This window comes from Pogoniulus pusillus, chromosome 10 (genome assembly GCF_015220805.1).
Source record: "Pogoniulus pusillus isolate bPogPus1 chromosome 10, bPogPus1.pri, whole genome shotgun sequence".
Classification (NCBI taxonomy): domain Eukaryota; kingdom Metazoa; phylum Chordata; class Aves; order Piciformes; family Lybiidae; genus Pogoniulus; species Pogoniulus pusillus.
Window position 1 is genome coordinate 13,659,192 of NC_087273.1, and position 23,290 is coordinate 13,682,481.

The following is a 23,290-nucleotide window of genomic DNA, read 5'->3' on the forward strand; positions in this document are numbered from 1 at the left end:
TGGAAAGAACTTTCTCATTATGTCCAACTCGAATCTACTCTGCTCCAGTTTCAAATCATTTACCTTCATCTTATCACTACAAGCTCTTCTAAACAGTCCTTCCCCAGCCTTCATCTAGGTCACCTTCAAACATTGAAATGTAGCTATAAGGTCTTCATGTCCAGCCTGAACAGCCCCAGCTCTCTCAGCCTGGTTAGATGAAAGCCACCGCTTGTCAGCTTCAAAACGGGCTGAGATCCCACTGAAGATTACCTCAAATCAGCTGCATCCTTCAGCCATGGAATACAAGGCACTGTGGCAATACAGGCAAAAAGAAAGATGCTTCCCTCATGGGAGATGTTCAGTAAGCAACTAATTCATCATAGAACGTTATACTAAAATGCTGATGTTTGATGCCCAGTTCCAGAAACTGAGGTGCTGCTGGAAGTTTTGAGCATCTAGCAATCAGAAAAAACATGTGAGACATTCTTTCCTTATGGAACTCTAACAAGACTATTGACTTCAGCAAAACAAAGCTGATTTATGCTGTGTTTATAGATACATGGCTTTCATCAGAGCAGCCCTGAGGAGAGGGATTTGGGAGTAGCTCAATATGAGCTGTCAGTGTGCTCTTGCAGGCCAAAGAGCCAGCAAGATCCTGGGCTGCATCAAAAGAAGTGTGGCCAGTAGGGCAAGGGAAGCAATCCTCCCTCTCTACTCAACAATGGTGAGTCCCCACCTGGAGTACTGCATCCAGTTCTGGAGTCCCTGTTACAAGAAGGATATGGATGTACTGGAAGATGTCCAGAGAAGGGCCACGAGGATGATCAGAGGGCTGGAGCTGCTCTGCTATGAGGACAGACTGAGACAGTTGAGGCTGTTCAGCCTGGAGAGAAGGCTCCGAGGTGACCTTATTGTGGCTTTCAGTATCTTAAGGGGGCTACAAGAAAGCTGGGGAGAGACTGTTTAGGATGTCAGGTGGTGATAGGACTGGCAGGAACAGAACAAATCTAGAAATGGGTAGATTCAGACTGGATGTTAGGAAGAAGTTCTTCAGCATGAGGGTGGTGAGACCCTGGAATATGTTGTCCAGGGAGGTGGTGGAAGCCCCATCCCTGGAGGTGTTTAAAGCCAGGCTGGATGAGGTTCTAGACAGCCTGATCTAGTGTGAGATGTCCTTGCCCATGGCAGGGGGGTTGGAACTAGATGATCCTTGTGGTCCCTTCCAACCCTGACTGATTCTATGATTCTGTACTGGATGACCTTCTCAGGCTATGAAATGGTCTATCACAATGGTCTATTTGATACACTTTAAACCTTCTTCAAGCATGTCCACCTCCACTTGAAAAGCTGATTTATTTAATCAATGTTATTTCTTTACAATGATCAATTTTAATGTGAAAATTGCTGGAAGGCATTAACTATGAACCTTCACACCACTCCTCCAACAGATGCTTCAGTAACAGCACAGCCACACTGATACTGTTTAAGTGTTGCTTGTTGTGTTTTGAACGCTGATCTAATTCTTGTTTCCCATTAATGGTCAAATAACATTGGACTAATTAAAATCAGGCAAATATTTTGTGTTGTGTGTAATAGGTAATCTGAAATACATATGCAATGATTTAACTCAGCATCTAAGCTTTGGGTAAAGAAAACTTTTCATCTGGTACTAACTTCCCAGTAGATGGAGAGCAATGACTGCTGCCAGTCCTGTTGGAGCTCACTGATAGGTGCTTCATGGTTAGCACTGGAATTTCTACAGGAATTATTCAAGCACAGCAAACTCAAGCATTTTTTTCTTCCTTTTTCTCTTGGTAGCTTTCACTTGCATGGGAAAATGATCCTCAATTGATAACAGAAGACAGAACAACAGCAATTCTTTTTTGTGATACTCCTATGAGAGTGTCCCAATCTAATCTCCATTTGGTTATGGTAGTTGGATTGGTATAAAACATTAGCAAATTTGGGCTCTGGCCTCACAAAACCAAACACAAATATTTAACCTGGCAAAGGATTTTTCAATAACAATCCCCCACAAGTCTAACAGAAAATAGGTCTTGAAATACTTTTGAACTGATAAAACAACGTGCCAGGCTTCAGCCACTGTTCAAGAATAGCAGAAAGGAATTATCTCCAGCCAGGGGTATCTATTCAGAAACAGAGATGTAAGAGCTGTAGCCCCTTAGGAATGTTGAGAAAGAACCCACCTAAATCTCTACTTTTTCTCTTCATCATTTCAGAGGTAAAAAGTAGCTGCAGGTAATTTTCCACATCTCTGGCTGTGTTCAGTGTATCCGAGTTTTACAACAGCACAGTGAGGATTTGACCAAGTCAGCCAGTGGCCATCCAGGGGTAGTGGGAGAGCTATATTCTTGCTGAAAGAATGGTATGAATACTTCTATTCCCTCCAAGGTTTACAACTGTGCAAATTACAGAATAAAACTATAAATCCTTTCCCTTTGTTTTCCAAATCTATGTGTCCATGGTGTTTTTCCTGTTCCGCTTTTAAGTAGCTGTTTGCTGCCATTTCTGTTTTGCTTGGCTTATTCAACAGAATCTTCTACAAAACACAACGTCAGCACTTAAAAAAAACAACTCCCAACAACAACCCCTTAGAAATTATGTACAAACACCCTCGTATGTGTGTTGGAAGGTTGTAACAAACATTGTGGGAATGTAAAGTGAAGGATGTGAGAGTGGAGTGAAGAAGAATAACAACAGATGGATCCTAACCTTGGCTCCTACCAGCTACTGACTACCTTATCTCAGAAAGGATAGATAATGGACACCTCATGTGCTAGTTTGAAGCTAGCTAGAATATTTTGGTGAGAAGGACTAGATCACAGGCTGTGAAATGAAAACAAGAGTGATGTCTACTTGCCTCATAGGCTTGCTGAGATGTATAAAAATATAAGTGAAAACACAGATAAGAGACTCGGCATCACTCTCACTGGGGCTGCTGGCTGAGCTGCATCTCTCTAACCCCACCCTCCATTTTGGCTAATCCACTTTGCTTCCTAACCCTCTGGATGAATCTCTGTTCTTCCTTGGAACTGAGGTAAGGTTCAGAGGGGTAGGGGGAAGGCGAAGGGGTGATTGAAAGCCCCTCCTGGGGACACAGGTTTCTGGGAGACCTGTTGTGTTTTTGTATTACCTTTTACCTTGTATATTTCTGTCTATAACTGTATATACTGTAAATACCTGCTTGTATATTGTGCTAGTTGTAAATATAAGCTTCATTCATATTTACAGAGCTGGCTGAGTCTAGTCTGGGTGATTTCCAAAGTGTGTGGGGGGGTGGGGAACACCTGGGGTTGTTTAGCCTAAAGAGGAGGCTCAGAGGTGATCTTATTGCTGTCTACAGCTACCTGAAGGGAAGTTGTAGCCAGGTGGGGGTTGGTCTCTTCTCCCAGGCAACCAGCAACAGAACAAGAGGACACAGTCTCAAGTTGTGCTGGGGAAAGTCTAGGCTGGATGTTAGGAGGAAGTTCTTCCCAGAGAGAGTGATTGGCATTGGAATGGGCTGCCCAGGGAGGTGGTGGAGTCACCATCCCTGGAGGCCTTCAAGAAAAAACTGGATGAGGCACTTAGTGCCATGGTCTAGTTGACTGGATAGGGCTGGGTGATAGGTTGGACTGGATGATCTTGGAGGTCTCTTCCAATCTGGTTGATTCTATGATTCTATGAACTTGTTAATGAGGAAAACAAGGCATGGTTTATGCAGATGGAGTGGGTTGTCCTTGACTAATTATACTAACGTGTAGGCGTGTGCTCTACTGGCTGAGTGTCTATATAGTCAAGCTGCAATGCAATACAACTGTCTCTGGCATAATTCTCATTGAACCGTCTGGAGTCCTATGCGGCAAGACCTTGACCACACTGCTCTGCAGGCCTTTGACAACGGTTCCTGCGGCAAGCAATCGTAACAAGCAGCAAAGCCTGCAACAAAATATGTGACACTCATTCTCAGAAGGTATTGCTGATATAAAAGAGCTATAGGAACTGAGAACGTTTCGATGTTTATGTAAATTCACAGCTGTGTGCTGCAGGATTAAAATGCAGTATTGGGTTACAAAACAAAGAAAATAAAAGGAATAGAAATCTTCTTGCTTTGTGGCATAGAATCATAGAATGGTTTTGGTTGGAAGGGACCTCAAAGCTCATCTAGTTCCAACCCCCCCCCATAGGCAGGGACACCTCCCATTAGAACAGCTTGCTCAAGGACTCATCCGGCCTGGCCTTGATCACCTCCAGGGAAGGAGCAGCCACAACTTCCCTGGGCAACCTGTGCCAGTGTCTCACCACCCTCATTGGAAAGAACTTCTTCCTAACATCTAGTTTAAATTTCCCCTCTGCCAGTTTAGACTTTACTCCTTGCCCTGTCATTACAAGACCTTGTAAATAGCCCCTCCCCAGCCCTCCTGTAGGTCCCTTTCAGACATTGAAAGGCCACTCCAAGGTCTACTCAAAGCCTTCTCTTCTCCAGGTTGAAGAGCCTCAGTTCTTGTATCCTGTTCTCATCGCAGAGCTGCTGCAGACCTCTGAGCATCTTTGTGGCCTCCTCTGGACTCACTCCAATAGTTCCATGTCCTTGTGTTGGGGGCTCCAGAACTGCACACAGAACTTCAGGTGGGTTCTGAGGAGAGCAGAGTAAAGGGGGAGAATCCACTCCCTTGCCCTGCTGGCCACACTGCTCTTGCTGCAGCCCAGCACATGGTTGCTGTCTGAGCTGCACATGCACCCTGCTGGTTGATGTTGAGCTTTTCATCAGCCCAGACTCCCAGGTCCTTTTCCTCAGGGCTGCTCTCAGACATTCTACCACCCACCCTGGAGTTGTGCTTCAGATTGCACCAACCCAGGTGGCCTTGTTGAATGTCATGAGCCTGTCCAGGTCCCTCCGGATGGATCCCTTCTCTCTAGCAAGTCGACTGTGCCACACAGCTTGGTGCCATCTGCAAACCCACTGAGAGTGCACTCGATTCCTCTGTCCATATTGCTGACTAAAGCCAACCATTAGTTCACGGTGCTTTCCTGGGGACTTTCATTCCTTCTTGCATGTTCTCTTTGAGATCTCTCTCCCTGGCTGTTATCTGAGAGAAAGGATAAAGTGCATCACTACTCCAAATCCCCATGGAAATTTCTGTGGTGGTATTTAAGATGTTTCTTCCACTCTCCTGACTTGGATGAGAAGTGGGAGAACCTACATCAGCAATCAGCGCTAACAGAAAGTTCACTGACTCTGGTCCCATTCACTACAGTTCCTAAGGCATTGGGGGTTTATATTAGGAACAGAAAAACAGTAGTTTAATGTTAGAAGGGGGAATTACTTCCTTAGATTTTTTTATCTGGGGGGGGGGGGGGGGGGGGATGAGAAGGTGTCTTTCAGAAATTCAGACAGGGAAGCTGGCAGAAAGAATCACTACTGTGAAACAAAACTTTCTGCTTTCCTTAATTGGAGTAATTATTCAGGTACATCTTCTCTTCCAGCAGCTCTGGGTAGAACTAGTGCCACAGCCTGAAGCAGAGCCCTCGAGGCATAGCTGATTTTCATGGATGAGTCTCCTTCTCTCACAGTCATAACCCAGTTGCCCTACATCTAGAAGGGGACAGCTGAGTGGAAACAAGGGGATTTTGCTGTGAATTGCATGAGCCTTCCAATGCCTTCAGGCTTTATAAACACATATCAAAGCACAAGAGAAATGTAGTTACCAAGAGCTCAGTTCTCTAAAGGCAAACATTTCTTTTTATTAAAAACTATGGACTTTTAACCCACCCTGAACAGGGTTTTGAAAGTTTCATTTGACTTGCAGGGACTGTAAATTGCATGGGTTTGTTTTTAGCCAAGGCTTTAGGTTTTAATTCTCAATATACCTGAAATCGTGCCCACAAGCATGGTCATTGACTCTGGTCCTACTAAGACATGCTGATTTTTTTCTCTTATGGCTGATGGTTAGCTGATCATGTCACAAGGCTTTGCAGGTGCTGAGGAGATAGTGACCTGCCAAAGGAATGCAACTGTGGAAGCACCAGAGAGAGTTTCTGAGACCAGGGCTTTGGGGTTGGCAGCAGTAAGGTACCTTGCTTCTCATGCAGGACTTTTTCAAAGCATCTATGGAAGAGACATCAGAGCAAGACAGGTGCTACAAGCAAGTGAGGAGGTGCACAGGGTTGATCCTCCTGGAGGAGTGATCTTGAACCTGACTTCAGGTGGTCTTGACCCCTCCCTAGGGGTGGGTCTGAACCAGGTGATGGTGGTTTAGCCCACTCCCCCTTCCTGTCTAAGATCCATAAAAGCAGGAGGACTGCCTGTTCTTGCTCTCTCCCTGCATCACTATCCTTTTTTTTTCCTGATGCTCTGTGTCTTACCATGTGGCCATCATCACCACGGGGTGGACAAAACCTGTTGCCATCAAATCTGGTTGTACATTTGCATGTTTTGTATCTTGCTTCCCCTTCTCTATACTTTTGTAACTTTCCTACCTCACATACCTTTTATTTATTGTTAACTTTTCTTCTTTTAACTTCCAAATGGCAGTGAGATTATTTATTTGGTTGTGCTTACCTTTCCTCCCTCTCCATCTAATTCCTTTTCTTTGGGAAAGAAGGAAGAAGAGGGAAGTGCATCCTATAAATTGCTATTGGTTCTATCAAATATATTTGAGTCTCTGGAAAATGTTATTTAGAACTGAGACAGGAGAGGTTTGCAATTTTGAAGCCTTGCTGCTGAGGAGAGCAGCATAATCTGAATGGTAGCTTGCTTTCAGTTTCTATCTTCCCTTTTAGTGCTGCCCAGTGATGCATGGCTCATGTAAGGAACTGGTGGGTCACATTCTCTTGGAAGCAAGATCAGGCTAGAGCAGGGTTAAAACCCATGCCTTCCCCAGAGAAACACCATTTGCAACCCTTGTCAGTTGGTGGGAGAGGAGCCACCTGCAGCCCATCAGCATGGGAGATGTTGATGAAGAGCAGGGGCTCTTCTGAGCAGTGTGAGAAAGCCACACCTCCGTGGAGACTGCTGAACTGAGCCAGGAGTACCTTGGAAGGCGGATGCTCATACTTAGGCTTTTGTAAGAAATTAAGTGTTTATTATTGCTACTACTGCTTTAATATCTTTGGCTTTTCCCTGTGTTAGGATTTTTCTTGAACTCCAGCATTTCTTGCCTCTCAGAATTTCTTTCTTGCTTCTTGTAACAAATTAATATAAAAGGTTCTTTTTTTTAGCTCTGTAATTTGGACAAGGGGAAGTTTGGAAAGAGAGTATGACTCTATGGGTTGCATGGTGCTTAAGTGAGCTTGGTTTTAGCCTTAGTTGCTGAGGTGGTTGTGGTATTACCAGTCCAAACAGAAGAGGGACTATAAGGGACCATGCTGAAATAAATCACTAGGATAATGGTTTACAAGCATCTGTCTTGCTCTGTGCTTCCTCCTGACAGCTGTAAATAACAGATAATATACTTTGCCAAATTGAGCCAAACTTTGAGGTCAGGCAGGTTTTATGTCTGACTTTGTCTACTGCAGTTCATCTCATTTTATATCTTTAGACTAAATCTAGTGGCTGACACAGGTTAGAATTCAGCTTTTTTAAGTCTCAGGAAATGTAGTTGTCACTCAGAGTTGTAGGTGGGCCACACCTGTGTCGCAGAGGGGTATTCTGCCACCTACACCAATTGTGGCAGAGGGGAGAAACTAATTGATGCCAGATGATATTTATAAATATATATATATTAACTTCAGTATTTTCAACTCTCACCATCCCCAACCACTGGACTTTAATATTTGCTCTACACAATTATGAAGACATTATGGGAATATATCAAACATTAACTATTACAACAACTAGCAAACATTCAAACTATTAACAGAGAGAGTCTTCCCTGTGGCTTAATGCTGCTTGGAGTCATATACTACTTGCCCAGCAAGGGTGGGCTGAAAGCTGTTTTCTGCTCTATGGCAGAGGTAGTAGAAATTACAGAGACATTGAAGTATTTACTCACAATTCGGATTAATCAGCAATCATCCTCCGGGGCTATGTCACAGCCTATGCCAGTGTCTGATTCTTCAGGGTCTCTGCCTGTGGACTTTGAGGCTGGAATCCTCTGGCTTCAGGGGAGATAGTCTGTGACCTTGTGCTGCTGGATTCTTCTGGATGCTCTCTCCAGGGACATGTAGGCAGGATCTCAGGTGCAGAGTTAGGATGCTGTGCTGTCTCAGCATGATGTAATGCTGGCTACTCAGACCTATCAAGTGCGGACAAGTGGGTCTGCTCCTGGCAACTTGTGGCAATGGCACACACCAGGCAATCATACAAAGGCAGGCATAAGTGAGTGCTGCAAGTATGTATGCAGGCAAGCAAGCAATGTGGGGGAGCAAGCACATGAGCCTGTGCACCCCTATTCATTTAATGTGGGCTGAGAGTTAATGGTCTCATTGGCAGTCAGCCAAACCTTACCATACTGGACAAAACCCACAGGCCTGGACTCTAAATATGGGAATCACATGGGTCTAGCACTAGGCAGGCACGAGCTGGGCGTGTGGGGACTTACACAATCAGGCGTCCTGGGCAACTGACTTTATGGCACCAGGTCTGTTGTGCCCCTTTGTGCTCGTTTACCCCTGGTGCAGGCAGAGAGACATGTCCAGGCAGGGCAAGGCATAAATAAGCCTATTTTCAGGCCTACAACAACCTGTCTAACCTTCCCATAGAAACCAGTTTTAGCAGCTGAGCTATTCCTGTCTGATCCTAATTCCATTCCCCCTTGAGGAGAAGAGGGGGCTAAAGGGCTTTGTGTATATGTGACCTGTGGGGAGGTTCTCTGGTGTTCCTATCTCAGATGCATCAGACACTTGCTTCAAAGCTGTGGCCTTGGAGTACATTTGAAGAGGAAAAGAATGTGCCAGGCTTGCTTTGACTACTGTTGTAGCAGTAGTGCCTGCTCTATCTAATCTGCTCTTAAGGACTGTTCTGGTTGCCAGAGCTGTTATTCCCTAGTTTGAGAGAGATGAACCATCCTAATGCTGTTTGGGTAGGCAAAGGAGTAAAAAATCTAAACCCAAGGAAACATTTGGCTGCCTTTCTGATTCCAAACACCACTGCCAGCCAAAGATAGAGGGCTTCTCTAGAGGAAGGAAACTGAATCAGTAAACTAAATGTTTACTGGTGCTGATTAGTTCCTGGAAAGACTTAAGAGCTGTGTTTATATGTGGGCTGCTGGAGATAGGATTTTGTCTGATGTCTGGGAAGAATGAAGACTTCTTTAATTTGCTTGTTCAGATACTAAGGTCTGAGAGGTGCACAGAGAAGGCACCACATTGCCTCATCACATCAGTCAGAAAATTCACAGAGAGAGCACAAGGCCACATAGTCTCGACTGAACAAGAGCAGCTGACTTTGAAAGAGGGCAAAAGCATGCCTGGGTCTCTCTTTTCAGGCAGGAGCCTTTGAGCAAACTTGTGTAACATGCCTGCTGGGCAGAGCAGGGGAGCAGAAAGCCACGCTCTGCAGTGTCTGGTGTGCTGCTGGCTGCCTGCCTGCCTCTCATTTCTGATCCCCCAGGATGCTGGGGAAGGGGATTTAAAAGCCCACTTTACAGTGGAATAGCTGTTCTTCCCCAGGAGCTATCAGAGCAGCTTTCTCAGGAGCACCAGGGGCCCTGGGGTAAATGAACAGTGTGCATCCAACCCTGATCTCCCTCGAGTGCTCCCCAAAATATATGGCTTCTGTGGTGTACAAGGGGAAAAGCTTTTCCCACCCAGTCATGGCCAGAGTCTTCTTGTTACTCTATAGAGTCTGTTTCATCTTTTGAAGCCATATTTCAGGCTTGCTTGCTGTCTGTATCCGACAAGTTGTCTGTGCTAGTTTGAAGCTAGCTGGAATGTTTTGGTGAGAGGGACTAGATTACAGGCTGTGAAGGGGAAGCAATGGTGATGTCTACTTCCCTCATGGACTTGCTGAGATATATAAGAACAAGAATCCAAACATAGATAAGGCACAACTGCTCCTGCTGAGGAGCTCCGAGCTGCATCTCTCTCTAATCTCTCTGCTGTTTCTCTTATTAATCCACTTTGCTTCCTAACCCCCTGGCCGAACCTCCATGCTTTCTTGGGACTGGAGTAAGGTTGAGGGGCAGGAGGGAGGTGGAAGGGTGGTTGAGAGCCCCTCCTGGGGACTCAGGTTTCTGGGAGGGCTGTTGTGTTTCTGTATTACCTTTTACCTTGTATATTTCTGCATATACTGTAAATATCTGATTGTATATTGTGCTAAGCTGTAAACAATAAGCTTCATTCAATTTACAGAGCTGGCTGACTCTAGTCTGGGTGATTTCTAAAGTTGGGGGGTGGGTGGGGCGGTTTGGTAACACCCAAACCATCACATTGTCCTTCAAAACTGTAGTGTGAAGGTTGTGGTGGAAATGCAAAGTTCTGGATCCTCTTAAGAGCCTAAAACACTGCCCAATGCCTGTCTGTACAATAGCTCCTTCATTACATGATTGTGTAATGCACTTTCATGTAGCATCTCGTTCAGCAGCTTTCCTTCTATGAATTGCAGGTAAGGAACAGTGTGAAGAGACCACAATCATCTGTCAGGTATGGAAAATGCAGTGTCAGTGCTTTGGAAATTCGAGACATAAGGATTGGATTTGGAGGGGGAAAAGGTGATCGAGGGAAGCCTAGGGCCTGAATGCTTTTAAAATGCTGGCTCGATGTCTGCTGTGCTCTTAATTAAATCCTGATCCCTTCTAGCCTTGTGCATATGGTTAAGTGTCACTGAAGCCAAAGGGGTTTAAGGAGACTCTGCTCAGCACATGACTTCTAGTGTTGCTCAAACTGCTGCCTGAGTTACTTAAGCTACATGTTATTTGTCAAGATCTGAAGAACTGCATATTTCAATAGTTTCATTGTTTCATAGGGTCCTTCAGTGTCATGGTGAAATTTATATCCTGCAGAGTGACAAACACCTTATTCAAACTGACACCCTTCATCTCCACTGAAGGTATGAGAGGGAGTAACAGAAGTTTCTCTATTTTTATTGTTAATCTTTGTGTTTCCCCTGTCATTCCAGAATGTAGAACCTACTGAGCACTTAGACCAAAAGTCCAACACTAAATTGCAGTGCAGTCATCATCAGAAAGCAGTGATAACACAACATGGGCTGCCCAGGGAGTCACCGTCCCTGGAGGTGTTCAGGAAAAGCCTGGATGAGGCACTTAGTGCCATGGTCTAGTTGACTGGATAGGGCTGGGGGATAGGTTGGACTGGGTGATCTTGGAGGTCTCTTCCAACCTGCTTGATTCTATGATTTTAGAAGTGTGCATTAATAAATGTGAAATAGACATGACTTTGAAATTGATTTTTTCTTTGCATAATAATAACCTTTAAGGCAACAAGTGCTGCAGAGTTTGGTTCACTCTTGCTTTTACTGCTTCATTTGCTGCTTTTTCATCGTTAGCCTCTTTGTTGGAAAACATTTATGTGTTTTTAAGACCAATACATGTGTTTTTAATGTATTTGGAAGATAAAACACTATCTTTTCTCAATCAAGGTAGAAGCTGTGGCCAGAAGCAAAATGAGTCTCCTGTTATTCTGGATTCATAGAATCCTTTTGTTGTTATTACTTTGTGTCCAAGTTGGAGTTAGTACAAGTACCTTTTCTTCCTGCTAACATCTTCCTGCTGGGGGAGTTTGAAAAAGAGCAGCCTGAGGGGAGACCTCATTACTGTCTACAACTACCTGAAGGGACGTTGTGGAGAGGCTGCTGCTGCTCTCTTCTCGCAGGTGATTGAAGACAGAACAAGGGGGAATGGCCTCAAGCTGCGACTGGGGAGAGGTAGATTGGATATCAGGAAAAAGTTTCTCATGGCACTGGAATGAGCTGCCCAGGGAGGTAGAGTCACCAACCCTGGTTGTGTTTAAGGGTTGTTTGAATGTGTTGTTTGGGGATATGGTTTAAGGTGAATCTTTGAGAGCAGATTTATAGGTTAGACTTGGTGATCCTGAGGGCTTTTTCCAACCTGAGTGTTTCTGTGATTCTGTGAAAGCATGGCTACTGGTGTTGTTCTTCCTGTGGCCTTATAGGCTTGAGTGAGGGCAGAGAGAGACTGATTTAGGGATTGAACACACCCACAATCATTACATGGCTGAAGAAGACTTTGGCTCTTCTTGAGCAGAGAGAATACTCTGAAAACAATATAATTTTTCAGAATTATGCCTTACATTTTGCTGAGCACATTTGCATGTTACATGCTCATGCTGAAGCACTGTAGCAAATATTTAAGCTCTAGGTGCAATAAATGCACAGCAAAATCATGAGTGATTTGAAGGAGATCATAGAATCATAGAATGGTTTAGGTTGGAAGGGACTTCAAAGACCATCCAGTTTCAACCCCCTGCCATAGGCAGGGACACCTCCCACTAGAACAGGCCACTCAAGGACTCATCCAGCCTGGCCTTGAACACCTCCAGGGAAGGAGCAGCCACAACCTCCCTGGGCAACCTGTGCAGTGTTTTACCACCCTTACCATAAAGAACTTCTTCCTAACATCTAGTCTAAATCTCCTCTCTTCCAGTTTAAACCCATTGCTCCTCATCCTGTCATTACAAGACCTTGTAAATAGATCTGCTTGGCTGACCTGAAGTGCAATAATACCTTCTAGTGGTTCCCATGTAAGTAAGGTTTTCTTTAGCTTGGGTTCTGCATATGTGTTTGCTTATTTGGATCAAACACTCCCATTCATCAGTGCAGAAAAAAATTAAAGGCTCAGCATTGCTGGTGTGCAGGGCAAATACTCCACACTGAAATTTGGATGTTATTGGCAACTTCTCACTGGCAAGTCAGGCAAGCATGGACAATTGCCATCACTTCATCCAACCTCCTTCTATACTGCCCATTTTTTCTCTCTTGGATGCTATTTATTCAGGCCATGGCTGTTCTTGCTGTCAAAGCTGGTCAGCACTTCCAAGGTCTCTCTAACATAAATAATATTCCTGCCTGTCTCAGAGCCTTGTAGACTTCACTGGATACCATTACAATTGCAAAGTGTCTTGCTCTAATAACAAACTAGTGGTTGGTTGCTGCATGGAAGTGCATATTCACCCTGAGCTTTAAATGTAAAATGTTTTACCAGACAACTCTTTCTTTTGTTTTAACCTTTTTTTCTTCCCCCTAAACACGCTGTATTGGGAAAACAATGTTTTACAACCTTAGTGCATAATTTCCAGACCAGTATATTCATAGGATAAGTGCCAATGAGCTAGAATGTTACACAAACAAGAATGCCATAAATTACATGTGGGCTATTTACATAAAAGCTTCAGGTTGAGAATTTACACAATAATTCATTTTAAAGTATTTTACAGCATTTTCACTAGAAAGGAGATAAAGCATTTTGTTTGCAGCTCAGGAGTTTAGAAGGGAAGAATTTATCAGATGGACAAATTTTTCACAGGCTTGAACAATAAACCTTAACATTACTACAGCTGTACTTATTTACAGCAAAAAAACCCCACAACCATTCAGCTGCCATGAGCTAGTAACAGTAATTGTTTAATTGTTGCTGTAATCAGAGGCTTATGCATTAAACTCTAGTGACTAGTGTCAGACATTTCTTGCTTAATGATGATACTGTGATACTGTGATATATGCTTAATAGTAATGGTGTGGCCAGCAGATGGAGGGAGGTTCTCCTCCCCCTCTAATCTGTCCTGGTGAGACCTCACCTGGAATATTGCATTCAGTTTTGGGCTCCCTATTTCAGGAGGGGCAGGGATCTACTGGAGAGAGTCCAACAGAGAGCTACAAACATGATGAAGGTGATGGAGCACTGCCTCTTTAGGAGAGGCTGAGGGACCAGGGGCTTTTTGGTCTGGTGAAAAGAACACTTAGAGGGGATCTAACCAATGTTTATAAATATCTGAGGGATGGTGGTCAAGAGGGAGGGAGCAAACTCTTCTCAGTTGTTCCCTGGGTAGGACAAGGGGCAATGGGTATAAACTACAGCACAGGAAGCTCCAACTCAACATGAGGAAGAACTTTTTGCCTGTAAGATTCACAGGACTGTGATCTCCTTAAACCTGCTGTGTCAGGAGAGGGAAAAGAAGATATTTTCTTACTGCAATATTTTCATTTATGGTGGAAAGTTCAAACCTTGTGATGACCTGACAATCATAGAATCAACCAGGTTGGAAGAGCCCTCCAAGATCATCCAGTCCAACCTAGCACCCAGCCCTATCCAATCAACTAGACCATGGCACTAAGTGCCTCAGCCAGGCTTTTCTTGAAGGCCTCCAGGGATGGTGACTCCACCACCTCCCTGGGCAGCCCATTCCAATGCCAATCACTCTCTCTGGCAAGAACTTCCTCCTCACATCCAGCCTATACTTTCCCTGGCACAACTTGAGACTGTGTCCCCTTGTTCTGTTGCTGGTTGCCTGGGAGAAGAGGCCACCCCCCACCTGGCTACAACCTCCCTTCAGGTAGCTGTAGACAGGAGAGGAAAAAGAAGAAATTTTCATATTGCAATATTTTGATTTATGATGGAAAGTTCAGACCTTGTGATGACCTGACAAGTTACAAAACTCATTCTTCTTCAGTTGTATGGCCACAACAACCTGACAAAATGTGAGTCTAAATTCTTCAGCCAAACATGCTGCATGAATATGTTCAGAGTCAAGTGCCATCTCCCTTCCTTCTTTTACAATACAGTCCTTCTCTCTACCCTCTGTCCTTCTTTAACCTGGCAAATGACAACTTCAGAGACCTCACATTCTACCATTTCCCAGCACTCATGATATTAAGTGATCTGAAATACTACCTTGACCTTAATACCACCAGAACTGTTTAGCACCTGGCACTTCTAACGGAGTTGTATGTTCTTGGACATCACTCCTGCTCAATATAGTTTTCACAGATTCAACTAGAGATATATTTCTAGGAGTGCTCTTTACATTGAGGCCAAATCTGGCCTATATTCCTGAAACCTCCCTTCCCATGTGGAAATGGATGGTTGGAGAATTCCCCAGCTATGTAGTTTCTATCCTGGTTTTAGGCTTCCATTGTCATTATGGTGACCAGCTCACACGTTCCATTGACTTCAGGAATTTCTGGGTTTGTAACTTGAAAAAAAAATCATGCTCCAGGGCAACATCCCAAGTCATTTTCTTTCTGTGGAGATAAAACAGGGATGCTTGTAAAAAGAATTTCAAATAAAACTGGAATGGCATTTCAAATAGGCTTCTAATATTCAGAAGTATTTCTTTCATTTGGGGTATTTTGAAGAGAGAACTGTTTTCTTGTTTCATTTGTCACACAGTCTCAAGTTGTGTCAGGGGAAGTATAGGCTGGATGTTAGGAGGAAGTTCTTCACAGAGATAGAGTGATTTGCCATTGGAATGGGCTGCCCAGGGAGGTGGTGGAGCCACTGTCCCTGGAGGTGTTCAAGAGAAGACTGGATGGGATGAGGCACTTGGTGCCATAGTCTAGTTGATTGGATAGGGCTGGGGGATGGGTTGGCCTGGATGATCTTGGAGGTCTCTTTCAACCTGGTTGATTCTATGATCTTTGCCAGGATTAAATGAATGAACAGACTACATTTGCACCTATATAAAGGAGGAATATGATGGGGGAGGGGGAGTTATGTCTATGCATGCATAAGAAGGTGTGTGTATATATATGGTGAGGATAAATTGGTTGTTGAACACGGGACTAAGAATTGTTGCTTGTATATTTGCACACAGTAATTTTGATCCTATGGCTGCTTAGGTTTATGGATGTCAAGCTGATTGGAAAAAAACATGGGAGTCTTGTTAAAGGCATATTTAGGAAGAAGGGCCCCAATGAACTCAAAAGTTGCTTTTTGTAATGTTAGAACTGATGAACTAGTGAGCCCCCATCACTTCATTCTTCCAGAATGAAGCCTGGTTTGGGCTACTCTTTTGCAGCACTCCCTCTTGGTTTACTGAACAAACTACTGGAGCTGTTGCATGTGACCATGAAGTTTTTTTACCACAGTTTCAGGGTTTAAATTTTATCTCTGCAATAGGCACCTACCTTTCATTGCAAGTGAATGGGAACCTCAGGCTATAAACCATTGCAATTGCTTTTGCTTCCTCAGCAGATGAGTAGACTTTGGTTTCTTCCACATAGCTCAAGCGCAAGGATAGGATGAAAAAGAAAACTGTTTACTTGAGTCTCAAATATAAATATGAAGTCATCCTCTTCAGGATAAACTCTAGTCAGGGTTAATCCTAATCTAAATTTAAGTCTTACTTTGGCCACACTTCTGTGCAATTTTTAAGCATAGCAGTCAGAAATAAAATCCCAGGAGAACAAATCACATTGATTGACATCTCTCTTAGTCTGCTCCCTGGAGTTTGTAGTCCTGGCTCTGGTGAGGTATGGACTTGTCTAGCAGACTGACACAGTTCTTTTGAAGTGGGGAGCACAGCTAGGTACAGCTGCATTTACTTAAATCTCTGTTGGCCCATTTTTCTGTGTGATGTCTGAACACCAGCTGGGGTGATACCTTATGGTATTGGAAGCCTTGGTAGAGCTGTCTGCAGAGAAGTCCTCTCTGAGCTATGAGGACATCTACATCTGAATTACTGCATTTCTGGGTTTGGTGGGGTTTCTGTTTTTTTTTTTTTTTTGTCTGAACTATGTGTTCTTTGTCCAAGATTTTTCAGGTTTTTGTGGTTGTGTTAGTCAACCTAACAAAAAGATACTGCATCTTCTTACCAATGATTCCTCTCCTACATCCTCGGACCGTTACAGCTCCAATGATACTCCTGTTGTCAAAACTTTTACCTGAATCTCTTTGGTTCTTGTTATTGGCTGTTCTGTGAAAGGAATTAAGTTTTACTCTGTTAGGTACCTTTTTCTCCAGGAAAGTAGTCAATTTTTTTTAATATATATATAACTTAATTGTTATCAGTTTGTGCATCGGAAAGGTTAATGAATTTCCTATGAATTTACACAAGCAAAATTAGCTCTTCTTTTAGAAACATGAATGAAGAAAGTCAAGTATAGATGCAGTTTAAATGGTCTCCTGATCTTTGTATTTTAGGACCATAGAATCAGTCAGGGCTGGAAGGGACTACAAGGATCATCTAGTTCCATCCTCCCTGTCATGGGCAAGGACACCTCACACTAGATCAGGCTGTCTAGAGCCTCATCCAACCTGCCCTTAATCACCTCCAGGGGTGGGGCTTCCACCATCTCCCTGGACAACCTGTTCCAGGGTCTCACCACCCTCATGGTGATGAACTTCGTCCTAACGTCCAGTCTGAGTCTCCCCATTTCCAGCTTTGTTCCATTTCCCCCAGTCCTATCACTACCTGATATCCTAAAAAGTCCCTCCCCAGCTTTCTTGTAGGCTATTTTAAGATACTAAAAGGCCACAATAAGGTCACCTCGGTACCTTCTCCTCTCCAGACTGAACAGCCTCAACTGCCTCAGTCTCTCCTCATAGGACAGGTCCTCCATCTCTCTGATTATCCTCATGGCCCTTTTCTGGACATACTCCAGCATCTTCATCTCCCTGTTATAACAGGGGCTCCAGAACTGGACGTAGATCCTATGAACATGAGAAATGGAGCATGAAGCTACCTGATGTTAAAAGAAAACCCGAAGTCATTCACCCTTGATTTGAGGCAGGGAATCTTTTGTCTATGATTAAAACAAAAAGTAAGTTCAGTGAATTTTAGTTCACAGTTTGGTTTTCCTAGGTGAGTGTTAGTTGTTCTTGAAATTACCCTCACACTAAAATCACAGAATTAACCATGTTGGAAAAGACCTTTGAGTTCATTGAGGCCAACCTATCACTTAGCACCTGCTAATGAACTAAACCATGGCACTAAGGGCATCATCCACTTTCCTTTTAAACACCTCCAGGGACGGCAACTCCACCACCTCCCCAGGAAGCCCATTCCAATGCCAATCACTCTTGCTGTGAAGAACTTCTTCCTGAAGTTCAGCCTCAACCTGCTCTGGTGCAGCTTGGGACTATGTCCTCTTGTTCTTACTGACCTTTTTTTTTTTTTATAATATTCTCAGAGTGCTTCTGCTGAGCAGGCAAAGACTAACAGGTAAATCTCTCTGCTCTGCTGCTCAGAGGTTGAACTAAGGAGGCCAGCTGAGAGTGGCTGCAGCTTCTATAGATGCTGAGTCTTTTGGAGTGCTGTCTGCAGAGTGAAGGTCCTATTAAATACTCAACATTGCTACTTTATCCTTATTGCCTTGAAGTCACTGTTAATATTTTCACCCCGTGTTGACATGTACATTTCCTTTCTCTTAAGGCAGCTTCTTCCCCCCATCCCCCCCCTTTTTTTTTTTTTGGGCTGCTCTTATTTTATTTGCACCTTTTATTTACTGACTCTAAATCAAATGGTGCACTAAGTGCTGGAATATATAAAGGGAACAATAAAAGTACAGGTGCCTATTCTTCTACTTCCTCCTTCTCCATCAGATATCCACACCATCATAGCTTAGCAAACTGCTAATTTCTTCATTTTGCTGCCTCATTTTCTGCCTCAATTGCTTCATTTCGCACCTCATCCCAAAAGAATCTCTCACAGCCACCTTGCTGTTAGAAGTTAGAGCTTTCAGTTTTTCAAATGTGGCCTTTGAACATGGGGTGGAGCTCCATATGTTGGTGTCTTTTGGGGCAAGCATGGATAATGTAAAGTTAACCTCTGCCTGCATGTGCATATCTGCTCTGTCCCTCCTGGTCACCAAATGCTGAGTTTTGTTTGCCCTCACCTCATGGCAGCATGGCCCAGTGTTCTGAAGTTATTTTCTGACATGAAGAAAATGAAATCAACCAAGCACAAGAGCTTACACCTACTATGCTGAGTGTGTGACATGACCTATGACAAACAAACTTTGGGTAACACAAGATTTCAGAGTACTTTCAGACACTTCAGAGATTTGCTTGAATTCTCTTATGTCACACACATAGAGAATAGCATAAACAGAGGTTCTGTTTGGCTATGATTTCAGAGTAGCCAGATTTACCCTTTGATGTATTCGCTGTTACAGATTTCAACTCTCCTGCTGGCAAGATATCTGCTACGCTTTTGGACTACTAGCAGAGACCAGGTTCAATGGTAGGCTTTTTTCTTGCACAAAAGGATCAACAGCTAGAAACTGCAAGATGGTTCTTTCTTGTAACAGTTTGCAGTGAGGAAGGAGTAGATCAGCATATGAGGCTATTGCTTAGCTGTGGTGTGACTGATGATTGAGGGCCGTTGCTTCAGTAAAACTGAGGGCTTCCATGTCTGCAGAACTAGCACAGGGCAAAAATAAACCAACAAGTCATTGGCTGGAGTGATGAGTGTTAAACATAATCCTGAATGATTAGCTTGTTTAACAGAAAAGAAACAAATGATAAGTATCATTTTCTCTCTAGGTTTTCAAGACCATGCTAATGGAGTCTATCAGTCACTAACCTCATGTAAAATATAGTCCCAGAGTGATCATACATAGAACTGATCTTGGGGATGGACCAAAATTCAATAGAGGTGAGTTTGGGACTTTTGGTAGTCCATGTGTACCTCTTATAATGCATAATTGTCTTTACTGGTTTGCTCTTATTTCAAGCTTTCTTTTTTTCAGTTTCCTCTCTCTCTTTTCCTGGTCTCCTTCTCAAAACCAGTCATACAAAGACTATATTTTTACCTGAATTGTTTGGACCCATGGCAAAAATGTGATTCAATGAAGTTTAGATCTAGTCTTTAAAAATAGAGTTCAACACAACAATTTATTTTTCCTCATACTTGGTCATGTTTTAGGCATTCCTTAGATACCTGACTTAGTTATGCCTTAATGATGTAACTCCATCGTGGTGAAAATCACTCTGAGAGCACTGCAGTGTTTGCTGCTGCTCAATCCAGCCGCTGATCCTTTCCAACAAGTTGCTCATCTGTTTCCCTTGGAGCAACAACCATGCCCTCCTACCAACCTAGCATGAACAGTGGCAGATACACAGCACTTTGAACAGATGAAAGCTCCAGCAACAGGAATCTGGACATCTTGTCGCTGCTTCAGTTCACAGCTTGTAGTCACAGACACTCATTGTAACCTCCTGTGGTGATAAACAGGATTATCTCTGCTGACAACGTTCAACAAAACATTGCCTTCGCCCTCCTTACTCCTGCCAGCTCAAAGAAGGAAAGACGTTTCCAGGGGAAGTAGCACTGAAGGATTCCTGTAGAGACAAGCAGAGGAAAATCTCATGCAAGAGCCATATGTTCCCACTCTTACTGCTTCCTAACCAGTCTGAAACTATGCATCTTGCGAGGAGTATGATTCTTTGTAGGATTAGAAGGAAGTTCTTCACAGAGAGTGATTTGCCTTTGGAATGGGCTGCCCAGGGAGGTGGTGCAGTTGTCGTCCCTGGAGGTGCTCTAGAAAAGCCTGGATGAGGCACTTAGTGCCATGGTCTGGTTGATTGGACAGGGCAGGGTGCTAGGTTGGCCTGGATGATCTTGGAGGTCTCTTCCAACCTGCTTGAGTCTATGAATTCAGGCTGCATCTGCAGCAACTGGTAATACTCTACTTGCTTCCTCAGATGTCTGAGTAGTGGATCTATGTGATCCATCATGGGGCTGGTTCACTGCAGAGGTCTGCATCAGATCTATTTGGGTATAGACCTGCGATTCCTGGTATTGCATGGAACCTTCGGGACAGATCCCACCAGAACCTGAATGCCCTGCATTAAAATAAAGTATTGCAAGTTCCCATGCTGCTCATGCATGTGATGATTTGGATGTTCCCCACTCCCCCTTCACTTTGGAAATCACCCAGACTAGACTCAGCAGGCTCTGGAAAATTGAATGAAGCTTATATTTACAATTTAGCAGAATATACAAGCAGATGTTTACAGTATACACAGTTAGATACAGAAATATACAAGGTAAAAGGTAATACAGAAACACAACAGCCCTCCCAGAAAGCTGAGTCCTCAGGAGGGGCTTTCAACTGCCTGTTCACCTTCTCCCTCCCTCCCCCCACTACTCAACCTTACCCCAGTCCCAAGGAAGAATGGAGGTTCAGCCAGGGGGTTAGGAATCAAAGTGGATTAATCAGAGAAAACAGCAGAGAGCTAGAGAGAGAGATGCAGTTCGGAGCTTCCCAGCAGGAGAAGTGCTTTATCTATGTTTTGATCCTTGTTCTTATACATCTCAGCAAGCCCACGAGGGACGTAAACACCACCATTGCTTTCCTTTCACAGCCTCTAATCTAGACCTTCTCACCAAAACATTCTAGCTAGCTTCAAACTGGCACAATGCAGCATGTTGCTTTCTCCTCTACCACTCTTGTGTGGATTGCTTTGCTCATTTGGTGTGGATTTTGACTGTAATGCTGGTGAAGGACTGAAACTACTCCTCCTGGGATAAGCAGCACCTGGCTGATCATCTTCTCTAATTTCTATCACAGCCACCCAAAACTATTCTCTGGTGTAGTTAATTTGTTCAAAAGAGATCATTTTATAATTTCAATACTTTATAAACATGGCATCGTGTGCATATGCCTTGCAAGGCTAACAGTATTCAGCTGCAACTTTTATGACTCTGTTTAATTAGCATCACAGGGAAAAATGCTCTAAATTCACTGTGGAGGGGTGCATCTGTACATATGTTATCACAAGTAGTTTCTTTTTAGCAGGGGAAATATTAAACTCAGACTGTTATGAGCAGCCTAATTTGTCTGGGCATGTGATATTCGTGAGGAACAGATAAAAGATGTAATAGTTTCAGTCCTTGGCAGTATATTTTGTTCCAGTAACCGCGAAGAATCTAAGCTGTTTGTGTTAAACTTGAACAAAGCTAAACAGAAGAAAAGAGAGACCATGCCGATTTTCACAGCCACTCAGAAGAATCCCCTTGGAAACATCCAAAAGGATGACATATTCCCTTCTCCAGAAAACTTTCTGTAGGGTGAGTAGGCTTCCATTTGTGGAGTACCTCTGAGGCTGCTCAGTGTTGTGGAGGCAGGGGATTAATGTGGCCGAGGCAGGAATTTGTATACAAAAATAGAGTTATTTTATTTTCCCAAAACCCGCCCCCAAAACTACGTATACAAAGATTAATTTAGTTTCATTAACAGATTCAGTTGCTTGAGAATATCTACAGGGATGCCATCGATGTTCTGACTATTTTGGAAGTCAGAAGTTGGAAGAGGCTTTAGCTATTAATTAATAGCGTTTCCCACTTAATAATAAAGCTGAGCCAAAATAACTCACGATCAGGCTGACTTCGTCCTGTGGTCTGTCCCTTTCTTTCCCTTTCAGCAGCTGCAGGTGGGTCATTGAGGGTCGTTAGGCTTACAAAGGGTGTCAATGGGTGAAACAGTCCTCTGAAGCTCTTTCTGTATCCAGGCCAGGCGAGAGGGAGGGGGAGTACTTTCAGGCAAGCACAAAGGTTCAGGCTGGAACGAACTCCAAGACGGGAACCCCCAAAGGCGGGAAGCCCCCAGTATTTATACCCTCTCTAGACAAAGAGCAAAGTTACCACTTCCTTAGGTGTGAAAGCGCACAGCCAATCCCTGCCCGATTCCAGCGTGGGCACTGCACGGGGCACTCCTCGTGCGGGCAGGACCCCTTTGCTCACCCCCTTCATGCCTGCAGGGCAGGCGAGAGGGGGGCGGGGACCAAGCGGCTTTCCCTCTCCCATTCAAGCCATGGTAGGAGAGGAATTTAGGGGTATACAGGACTCCAGGACACTCAGATCAAGAGATTATCCTTCTTCTTGATCGGTCAGGTGATTGCCAGGTACCAAATGCCACACTCTAAAGCAAACATGATTTGTTATCATCACCACTACTATTATTAGAGTTGTAACAGTTATTTGGAAGAAATAGTGCAATCTTGGGCATGATTCCAACCATGAGCATGTAAGCCAGCACTCTGCTACTTCCTGCAATCTGAATCTCCTACAAGCTGCTTTATAAACATTTTTCTACCACCTTTTGTGCAGGCATTAGCTGAATTCCTGGAGCTGGTCTTTCTGGTGCATCCATCACATTACCTCTTTGGACAAGTGATTTAATCAAACTGAGCTCAAGTTACCTGCTAGTGAAGCAGAGAGAATAATTTGTGAAGGTTTTGGCACCTCTAGATAATAACTTAGAGGCTGTTAGGGATTATGGACATAGCAAATTACAGAGGGGAAAAAACACGAGAGGGATGTTCTGGACAATCAGAAGAGAAACAAGAGCTGAGCAATAAGTTCATATTGTCTTGAAACACCTTTACTTTGATAGCTGAGTAGGGCAAACCACTCGGGAAGAAAAGGTCCAAGCAGCTCTTTTTCTGCC

The 23,290-nt window shown here is 43.8% G+C and overlaps 1 long non-coding RNA gene across 2 annotated transcripts; it reads left to right on the forward strand.

Annotated features, from left to right (window-relative positions):
* The first annotated feature begins 6,819 nt into the window (after window positions 1–6,819).
* LOC135178995 (uncharacterized) lies at window positions 6,820–20,184 on the forward strand. 2 transcript variants are annotated; one of them, XR_010303824.1, is made up of 5 exons: window positions 6,820–7,049; window positions 10,529–10,566; window positions 10,889–10,972; window positions 19,383–19,494; window positions 19,765–20,184. It is a non-coding gene; the product is annotated as an uncharacterized LOC135178995 (long non-coding RNA). The 2 variants fall into 2 exon arrangements; XR_010303825.1 differs by lacking the exons at window positions 19,383–19,494; window positions 19,765–20,184 and adding an exon at window positions 18,029–18,157.
* The last annotated feature ends 3,106 nt before the right edge of the window (window positions 20,185–23,290 follow it).